An 11,202-nucleotide genomic window follows, 5' to 3' on the forward strand; every position below is an offset into this window, starting at 1 on the left:
GAGGAGAATTGCCTGGTATTTCGGGGCTGGACTGACCTTACTTGGCGGGATCAGACTGATATACTTCAGGAAAGTTTTTTCCTGTGAAAAGCACACTGGTCTAAAAGAGGCTGCTTCCGGGTGGTAAATCGCCATAGAACAAGCCACTGAGCTGTTGTTCGTTCCTGGTAGAGCGCTTCTCTCTTTGTATGCAAATTATTATGACCCTGGGGAAGTCTCCCTATGGGTGATGGGGGAAACCAGACGTGGACTCCTTGCCCAGTGTGCTTAGAGGAATGTGGCTGCACCTCACTGACGAGGCCCATAGGAGGCCGAAACGATCGTCTGGGGTTGTCATGTTCCTTGTTCAGAGGAGAATTGCCTGGTATTTCGGGGCTGGACTGACCTTACTTGGCGGGATCAGACTGATATACTTCAGGAAAGTTTTTTTCTGTGAAAAGCACACTGGTCTAAAAGAGGCTGCTTCCGGGTGGTAAATCGCCATAGAACAAGCCACTGAGCTGTTGTTCGTTCCTGGTAGAGCGCTTCTCTCTTTGTATGCAAATTATTATGACCCTGGGGAAGTCTCCCTATGGGTGATGGGGGAAACCAGACGTGGACTCCTTGCCCAGTGTGCTTAGAGGAATGTGGCTGCACCTCACTGACGAGGCCCATAGGAGGCCGAAACGATCGTCTGGGGTTGTCATGTTCCTTGTTCAGAGGAGAATTGCCTGGTATTTCGGGGCTGGACTGACCTTACGTGGCGGGATCAGACTGATATACTTCAGGAAAGTTTTTTTCTGTGAAAAGCACACTGGTCTAAAAGAGGCTGCTTCCGGGTGGTAAATCGCCATAGAACAAGCCACTGAGCTGTTGTTTGTTCCTGGTAGAGCGCTTCTCTCTTTGTATGCAAATTATTATGACCCTGGGGAAGTCTCCCTATGGGTGATGGGGGAAACCAGACGTGGACTCCTTGCCCAGTGTGCTTAGAGGAATGTGGCTGCACCTCACTGACGAGGCCCATAGGAGGCCGAAACGATCGTCTGGGGTTGTCATGTTCCTTGTTCAGAGGAGAATTGCCTGGTATTTCGGGGCTGGACTGACCTTACTTGGCGGGATCAGACTGATATACTTCAGGAAAGTTTTTTTCTGTGAAAAGCACACTGGTCTAAAAGAGGCTGCTTCCGGGTGGTAAATCGCCATAGAACAAGCCACTGAGCTGTTGTTCGTTCCTGGTAGAGCGCTTCTCTCTTTGTATGCAAATTATTATGACCCTGGGGAAGTCTCCCTATGGGTGATGGGGGAAACCAGACGTGGACTCCTTGCCCAGTGTGCTTAGAGGAATGTGGCTGCACCTCACTGACGAGGCCCATAGGAGGCCGAAACGATCGTCTGGGGTTGTCATGTTCCTTGTTCAGAGGAGAATTGCCTGGTATTTCGGGGCTGGACTGACCTTACTTGGCGGGATCAGACTGATATACTTCAGGAAAGTTTTTTTCTGTGAAAAGCACACTGGTCTAAAAGAGGCTGCTTCCGGGTGGTAAATCGCCATAGAACAAGCCACTGAGCTGTTGTTCGTTCCTGGTAGAGCGCTTCTCTCTTTGTATGCAAATTATTATGACCCTGGGGAAGTCTCCCTATGGGTGATGGGGGAAACCAGACGTGGACTCCTTGCCCAGTGTGCTTAGAGGAATGTGGCTGCACCTCACTGACGAGGCCCATAGGAGGCCGAAACGATCGTCTGGGGTTGTCATGTTCCTTGTTCAGAGGAGAATTGCCTGGTATTTCGGGGCTGGACTGACCTTACTTGGCGGGATCAGACTGATATACTTCAGGAAAGTTTTTTTCTGTGAAAAGCACACTGGTCTAAAAGAGGCTGCTTCCGGGTGGTAAATCGCCATAGAACAAGCCACTGAGCTGTTGTTCGTTCCTGGTAGAGCGCTTCTCTCTTTGTATGCAAATTATTATGACCCTGGGGAAGTCTCCCTATGGGTGATGGGGGAAACCAGACGTGGACTCCTTGCCCAGTGTGCTTAGAGGAATGTGGCTGCACCTCACTGACGAGGCCCATAGGAGGCCGAAACGATCGTCTGAGGTTGTCATGTTCCTTGTTCAGAGGAGAATTGCCTGGTATTTCGGGGCTGGACTGACCTTACTTGGCGGGATCAGACTGATATACTTCAGGAAAGTTTTTTTCTGTGAAAAGCACACTGGTCTAAAAGAGGCTGCTTCCGGGTGGTAAATCGCCATAGAACAAGCCACTGAGCTGTTGTTCGTTCCTGGTAGAGCGCTTCTCTCTTTGTATGCAAATTATTATGACCCTGGGGAAGTCTCCCTATGGGTGATGGGGGAAACCAGACGTGGACTCCTTGCCCAGTGTGCTTAGAGGAATGTGGCTGCACCTCACTGACGAGGCCCATAGGAGGCCGAAACGATCGTCTGGGGTTGTCATGTTCCTTGTTCAGAGGAGAATTGCCTGGTATTTCGGGGCTGGACTGACCTTACTTGGCGGGATCAGACTGATATACTTCAGGAAAGTTTTTTTCTGTGAAAAGCACACTGGTCTAAAAGAGGCTGCTTCCGGGTGGTAAATCGCCATAGAACAAGCCACTGAGCTGTTGTTCGTTCCTGGTAGAGCGCTTCTCTCTTTGTATGCAAATTATTATGACCCTGGGGAAGTCTCCCTATGGGTGATGGGGGAAACCAGACGTGGACTCCTTGCCCAGTGTGCTTAGAGGAATGTGGCTGCACCTCACTGACGAGGCCCATAGGAGGCCGAAACGATCGTCTGGGGTTGTCATGTTCCTTGTTCAGAGGAGAATTGCCTGGTATTTCGGGGCTGGACTGACCTTACTTGGCGGGATCAGACTGATATACTTCAGGAAAGTTTTTTTCTGTGAAAAGCACACTGGTCTAAAAGAGGCTGCTTCCGGGTGGTAAATCGCCATAGAACAAGCCACTGAGCTGTTGTTCGTTCCTGGTAGAGCGCTTCTCTCTTTGTATGCAAATTATTATGACCCTGGGGAAGTCTCCCTATGGGTGATGGGGGAAACCAGACGTGGACTCCTTGCCCAGTGTGCTTAGAGGAATGTGGCTGCACCTCACTGACGAGGCCCATAGGAGGCCGAAACGATCGTCTGGGGTTGTCATGTTCCTTGTTCAGAGGAGAATTGCCTGGTATTTCGGGGCTGGACTGACCTTACTTGGCGGGATCAGACTGATATACTTCAGGAAAGTTTTTTTCTGTGAAAAGCACACTGGTCTAAAAGAGGCTGCTTCCGGGTGGTAAATCGCCATAGAACAAGCCACTGAGCTGTTGTTCGTTCCTGGTAGAGCGCTTCTCTCTTTGTATGCAAATTATTATGACCCTGGGGAAGTCTCCCTATGGGTGATGGGGGAAACCAGACGTGGACTCCTTGCCCAGTGTGCTTAGAGGAATGTGGCTGCACCTCACTGACGAGGCCCATAGGAGGCCGAAACGATCGTCTGGGGTTGTCATGTTCCTTGTTCAGAGGAGAATTGCCTGGTATTTCGGGGCTGGACTGACCTTACTTGGCGGGATCAGACTGATATACTTCAGGAAAGTTTTTTTCTGTGAAAAGCACACTGGTCTAAAAGAGGCTGCTTCCGGGTGGTAAATCGCCATAGAACAAGCCACTGAGCTGTTGTTCGTTCCTGGTAGAGCGCTTCTCTCTTTGTATGCAAATTATTATGACCCTGGGGAAGTCTCCCTATGGGTGATGGGGGAAACCAGACGTGGACTCCTTGCCCAGTGTGCTTAGAGGAATGTGGCTGCACCTCACTGACGAGGCCCATAGGAGGCCGAAACGATCGTCTGGGGTTGTCATGTTCCTTGTTCAGAGGAGAATTGCCTGGTATTTCGGGGCTGGACTGACCTTACTTGGCGGGATCAGACTGATATACTTCAGGAAAGTTTTTTTCTGTGAAAAGCACACTGGTCTAAAAGAGGCTGCTTCCGGGTGGTAAATCGCCATAGAACAAGCCACTGAGCTGTTGTTCGTTCCTGGTAGAGCGCTTCTCTCTTTGTATGCAAACATCTAGAAGAGGGACAGAGGGTGCACATGGGGACAGAAGGGGGGAGGAGGGAGAGGATAGGGAGGAACCCACACCAGGGACATCACAGGGAGCAAGCCAGGTGTCCACAGAGGATGAGAGGATGAGATGTCCAAACTTCTCATTCGATGAGAATGTTGCCCTAGTCCAGGCCATCATGGACAATCACAGTGCCCTCTTTGGCCAGGAGAAGGGCAAAGGCGTTGCCAAAAGGCGTAAAACAGCATGGTTGGCGTAGAGGATGCCGTCAACAGTGTGGCCCCACAGAGGAGGACTGTTGAGGGCCTTAAAAAAAGGTGGAATGACTGTAAGAGGCGGGTGAAAGAAAAGATGGGGCAGGAAGCCATGCACCAGAGGGGAACAGGCGGTGGTCCACCCATGGACACAGAATACAACACCTGGCAGGAGATGATACGCAGGTCCCTGAGTATCACAGCAGTCCGTGGACGTCCAGGGGCTCATGACTCAGGGGCTGCAACCACAGCACATCATGCTGGCGAGTAACATCCCACACACCAGTATGATATGTATTTGAGATATAACATCCTTTAATGTCACACATTCATGTGCACAATGAGGAGCATGGTATTTGGCCTACTAACAAAAACATCTACAATTATATTTGACATTAATGCTACTTAACACAATGCAATTCATGATATGAGGTGGAATAGTGCAATACTAACATGTCTCAGAGTAACACAGGCCACAAGCCACATGTAGAGTTTTCAGTAAATGGACACTATAGCCATCACAATACTTTTAGCTCAGAAAGCAGGTTCTGTGCCTACATCAGGCTAAAGTAAATTGTGTGACCATAGTGTCACTTAAAGAACACATTTTTTCCATCATTGACATGTACACATAATTATTGTATGAAACACATACCTGTATACTGTGCAGATTAAAATCCCTCATATCACAAATCACAATGTGCACATGCATGTTATAGAGTTTGACATGAGAATGAGTATAGGCCCTAGCATGTATCAATGCCCACATGGACATATATATGACTGTACTAATCCCTCTCATCATTTGACTCCTCCACAGAACCTCCTGTCACCAGGATGCAAACAGGCATGCTGCCACCTCCACCAGTCACAGGCATGCAGCCACCACCACCAGTCTTCAGGCAACCACGTGAACATTATGCTCCCAGGTATGAGCAGGGTTGGATGGCTTCAGTTGAGGACCCGGAAGTGATGCCACCACCATTGACATATGACCCCTGGCAAGATTCCTGGCCAGAGGAATATTCTTCTTTTGGCTTTGAGGGGTAGCCAAGTCAGCCACAAAGGGTCCATGTATTTACCCCCCCAACACAATCTCAGGGCAGTCATGGCTTTTACACACAGGGTATGTCACAAGAAGTGCCATCTGGATAGGCTGAGTGGTTACACACTCGTCATCAGTGGGACTATCAATCCACCCTGAGAGCTCCACCATCCTCTTCACTTGGGAGAGCTCCACCATCTGCAGATGAACATATAGCTGAAAGTACTCAAGCACCAGCAGATGCAGCTGAAGATGTCCCACAAGCACCAGCAGATGCAGCTGAAAATGTCCCACAGGAACCAGCAGATGCAGCTGGACCTGCACCTCAAGCACCTAGAAGCCCTGCTGCTCAAGAGCCTGTGGATGCATTGTATTCTTCCCTGGTGAGGAATGCATTTCACTCCAGAGGAGGCTCATAACAAGCTGCGAGAGCAAAGAGGCCCACAGAGGTTTCACAGGAGACAAGAGAGGTTACACAAGCGTAGCATAGAGCTGCAGAGGGACATGGCAGCATCATTAAGTGGAATTGTTCAAAACCAGTCGCAGATGATGAGAATTCTGTCTGATATGCAGATGCAGATGGACAATAGATGGCGGGAACAAAATCAACTCTTGGGTGTGTTGGTTGAGCACTTTATACACCAGCAGGACACTGCCTCCAGCCTATCATCTGTGGTCAGCACTCCAGCAGAAACATCTGAATCTTCACAAACCAGGAGAACAAGGAAATCCACTACAGTCACCTGAGCCCCCTCATCCAAGAAGCCTAAAAAGAAATAAATATTGTTATAGTTCACCATAAATCTTGTCCTCTGTTATTTACCATATAATTGTCATCCACATCCATATGAGGTGTGTTTTAGTACACTAATATTGTTAAAACATATAATAAGGCCTGTGTGGAAATGGCCCAAAAAAGGTAATATTATCATGTTTATGACATATTCATGTTCTATAAACCACATCACATAGTTGTGTATGAAGGGTACATATAGTAATATTCACTTATAAGATGTAAATCAAGGTTTCCCACATCCAATAGAAATTGACACATGGTGGGTATATCTTTATTTGATCCCTCCTTCTCTAGTGACTCTGTGGATTTCCTCATCTTGGGTATTATATCCCATACGTCACTAGCTCATAAACTCTTGCCACTTACATGAAAGAAAACATAATTTATGTAAGAACTTACCTGATAAATTGATTTAATTAATAGTTGCAAGAGTCCATGAGAGCCACCCTATTTTTTGTGGTTATGATTTTTTTGTATAAAGCACATATTTTTTTCCAGTTCCTCTTTTTGTATGCTTTTTACTCCTTTTTATACACCTCACTTCTTGGCTATTCGTTAAACTAAGGTGTGAGTGAGGTGGGAGGTGTATTTATAGGCATTTGAGGTTTGGGAAACTTTGCCCTCTCCTGGTAGGAATGTATATCCCATACATTACTAGCTCATGGACTCTTGCCACTATGAAAGAAATTAATTTATCAGGTAAGTTCTTACATAAATTATGTTTTAAGACTGTAGTTAGTAGTTAGAGGCGGCATTTCATCATTGGCCCCAATGTTTTGAGTCATTCCTGCTCCCCACCACACTAAACCTGATTATACACACCACAAAAACTCATAAGACTATTCTTCCCTGACTATTCCCACCACAAATGCCTACATCCAAGGCTATCGCTGTTTTAACATCCCCATTGCAAACTTCTAGGCTAAAGGTCTCTTCTCCCATGTGACACTGCACACCATAACCACCCATATTCAAAGCATCCTTTCCCCACCTAAGATATCCCTCAACAACAATCTTGGGACCCAAGGTCCAAGTTGGGTTCTCTAGGCATGATGCTATAGTTCCTCTATATTCTTCTGGCCAGTGCTGATTCTTGGCCACCACTGATTGTCTTTGGAAACTATATTTATGTATTGTTTAATTCCATTATATATGGCAGAGAAAATAAAATAGTAATTTATTTGTAATAGAAATTGTGTTCCTAAATGCACTGCTACTCACAGTATGCAGAGGTGGATAAACAAAAACTTACACATTCATTTATATTCCATTTGTTTCTCAAAATAAGTAGATAGTGGCTTTAAGCAAATTGCAGAGCTTTCACTGTTAAATTTCCTGTTGTACCCACTGACCTCATAATTCTGTTGGTTCTCACAGTTATAGCTCATAGGGCAAACAAAAAATTTAAAATCTGTGAAAAGATCACAAAACAGAGGGCGCCTCCTAGCATAACACTGTGATGGCAAAGAGATAAAAGCATATATTGTACTATTGATCTACTCACAAGAGTGGCAGCACCCTATTGTGCTAAGTGTGGCGGACTGGGATCTCTGTGTCCCAGCTCACTGATACCCCTCCTGGGATCAAGAGTACACCAACTCCCGGTGACTGCTCCAGTCCAGGAGCAAAGCATTTGTATTTGAGAGGATTTCTGAGTGTGCACTTAACCACTATGCACAGTGTGAGACAGACTTGGCACTTTAGTTGGTACAGCGTCTGCCAGAGTCAGGCGGCAGATCACTTTCATTTGCAGAGTAGGTAGGACTTACTTAGTAAATGTTTTTTTATTTATTTGTGCAATTTCAGATTGTAACTTTAGTGTGGTAGTTGTGTGGTGGGGTCAGGGGTCCATAAAAACATTTTTTTAGCAATATGCAGCAGTGTATTTATGATTATTTGACAATGCTGTATAATTTCTATATTTAAAACCATGCATAAATGTTTCCTCCTCAATACACAAATGGTAGGTGCCCTTTTGGCAGATATGCTTTTTTTTTTTTAAATATCATTTTTATTAAGGAGAAAAAAAAGCACACATATACATTGGTGTACAGAAATACATAAATACATGTTACATTCATTTACAACCATTCTATCACCTGTTTTGTTATTTAAGGACCATACAATTGTTATTTAAGGACTATACAATAGATATGCTTTTTTTATTTATATATATATATTTTTAATTACATTCCAGTTTACTGTCCCTTTATGCAAGGACTTTCAAGATGCCAGGAGGCATTTATCTAAGATTTTTACATCTGCATAAAATGTTATAATCTCAGGCTAAGATTGCTCAGTGTTTGAAATGAGACAGGTTAATTTAACACTGTTCAGTTGACACTACAGCTGACTTAATTTTTAAATACATACAAACAAGCCTAAATCCTGCATTTAACCAGATTTAATGGTATGAGACCTAGTGCCACAGGTTATGGTTCCACCAAGACCATATAGAGTTCAGCATTTTAAAAATCCATAAGTACAGCTGACAGATGGGAACATTTGTACACCAGATTTGAAGTGGTGCTCTTGGTTGGGGAAAAATTTTCTTCATCTACCCATTTTGACAGATCAAAATTTTCTTCATCTACCCATTTTGACAGATCAATAATGTACAATTTTGAATTCACAGAAGTATTTTTGTTTGCATATTTACAAATATGATTCTTTAAAAAGGGATTTCTGCTATTTTTTTTTATCATGCATGTCACACACTGTTGATTTAGGAGATGGCAATGTGCAGACATTTTACCTCCTGTGTGTGTTTCTGTGGGTGTCAGTGTTTATGTCTTTGTGCTTTTGTTGGTGTCTCTATGAGTGTGTATGTATTTTTTTTCTGTGGATCTCTCTGTGAGGGTGTGTGTGTATGTATGTCTTTGTGTATTTTCTGTGGGTGTCTGTGAGTGTGTATGTCTTTGTGTGTTTTCTGAGGCTGTCTCTGTGGGTGTTTCCTTGGGTGTATATGCAAGTTTGTGTTTGAGTTTGTGTGTGTGTGTCCATTGTCTGTAGTTCAGGGCTCTTCCTTTCAGCCACTGCATGCTGTTGTCATCATATAGTTGGTATCTTCTTTGACAAAAAGATAATCAGAATTCCATACTTTGTCTTGTAAATCTCCAAATTTTAACCCAGTTTTAGCTCTTCTATTGTTTACAGAGCTGCGAATGAAGGCAAGAGCAAGTTGAATTCAGGCTGGGTACAAGCACCAAATGCCTACCGCCAAACTACTCTGAATGCGCCCGATCCCGTCTGATCTCGGAGGTTAAACAGGGTCAGGCCCAGTCAGTACCTGGATGAGAGACCGCCTGGGAACACCTGGTGGGTTAGACTTTTTTTCTTTGATTTTTAAAGCAACTATGCATGCGTAATATATCCTGAAAGTGGCGATATTCATTGAAACAACTCTATCTTGCAATTTCTAAAAAAGAACATGTCAATTTGGAATAAAGAAAACTATCTTTTGTAAAGACAGGCAGACAGACAGAGAGGCAGGTAACATTATCCGTGTATATTTTTTGTCATGGGTCAGCGAATTATTCTGGGCCTGTGCTGGCATTATTTATTTATTAATTTACGGTCCAAATTTTAACCCCGTCTTAGCTCTTACATTGTTTACAGAGCTGTGAATGAAGGCATGAGCAAGCTGAATTTGCGCTGGGTACAAGCACCAAACTGTAGTCTCCCTCATTACTTGTCAGGTCAATCTTAACAAGTGCTGAGTGTCTCTGTGGGTGTCTGTGTCTGAGATTGTTTGTGTGTTTCTTTGCGTGTCTGCTAGAATTTCTATATGTGAATCCTTATGTGTGTGTGTGTGTGATTCAGTGTATAAGTGTGTCTGTGTGTTTGTGTGTTACTACCTTTACAACATTTCCAAGTTTGACTACACTTAAGAATAAAGTTCATATACGTTTTAGTCACTTGCTCAAAAATTGCACATGTCAAAGAGGGGGGGGGGGGATAGCTCCTAAACTTACATTCTTGCTTTTTCAAATAAAGATACCAAGAGAACAAAGAAAAATTGATAATAGAAGTAAATTAGAAAGTTACTTAAAATTGAAGGTCTATCTGAATCATGAAAGTTTAATTTTGACTAGACTATCCCTTTCATCCATAACAGCACGGTATAAGCATCTGATGCCATCTTAGTGTCCAGTTCAATAACTCGCTGAATGTCTTGGTGAAACAAATCCTCCAGTTATAGCACAAGTAATCAGCAGAAGGTATTTTGTGAGTGGTAGTAAATAAACTAATTCATCTCTCAGGGGCAGAGACATCTCCAATACTCCAGCTGCAACCAGGGTGCCTTCCTTGTAACTATATTAAGTGGAGAGAAATATGCATCCACCCATGTCAAAACATAGCTTCTCCGCTTCTAGAGGTGAAAATGATACCAATACTTTGTTTCTTACAGCTAGATAAGAAATCAGTCCAATGATACTTATGGATATTCTCTTGCTGAGTCCATAGGGGGACCATTTCTCAAAATGGCCGTCATTAAAAGTTCTACCAAAAAAAGTAGAGCATTTTGTTTTTATGCTAGATTGTTTCTTTAATAAAAATAGCAATATACAATGGGGCCTATCTATCAAGCTCCGAATGGAGCTTGATGCCCCGTGTTTCTGGCAAGCCTGCAGGCTCGCCAGAAACAGCAGTTATGAAGCAGCGGTCACAAAGACCGTTGCTCCATAACCCTGTCCGCCTGCTCTGAGCAGGCGGACAGGAATCGCAACAATTCAACCCAATCGAATATGATTGGGTTGATTGACACCCCCTGCTGGCGGCCGATTGGCAGCGAGTCTGCAGGTGGCGGCATTGCACCAGCAGCTCTTGTGAGCTGCTGGTGCAATGTTAAATGCGGAGAGCGTATTGCTCTCCGCATTTAGCGAGGTCTTGCGGACCTGATCCGCACTGTCAGATCAGGTCCGCAAGACCTTTGATAAATAGGGGCCAATATATACAATAAGCAAAGTTTGTGTTCATTTGATACATGCTTTGTTACGGTACTGTAATTTTTTTATTTAATAAGGCAGGGGTATGCAATCTTGGGCCCCCAGATGTTTTGGAACTACATTTCC

The 11,202-nt window shown here is 44.4% G+C and overlaps 1 pseudogene; it reads left to right on the plus strand.

The window, feature by feature from the left end:
* Positions 1-9,338: 9,338 nt before the first annotated feature.
* Positions 9,339-9,457, plus strand: LOC128646214 (uncharacterized; annotated as a pseudogene).
* Positions 9,458-11,202: the final 1,745 nt, after the last annotated feature.

Source organism: Bombina bombina, chromosome 1 (assembly GCF_027579735.1).
Source record: "Bombina bombina isolate aBomBom1 chromosome 1, aBomBom1.pri, whole genome shotgun sequence".
In the NCBI taxonomy this organism is placed as follows: Eukaryota; Metazoa; Chordata; class Amphibia; order Anura; family Bombinatoridae; genus Bombina; species Bombina bombina.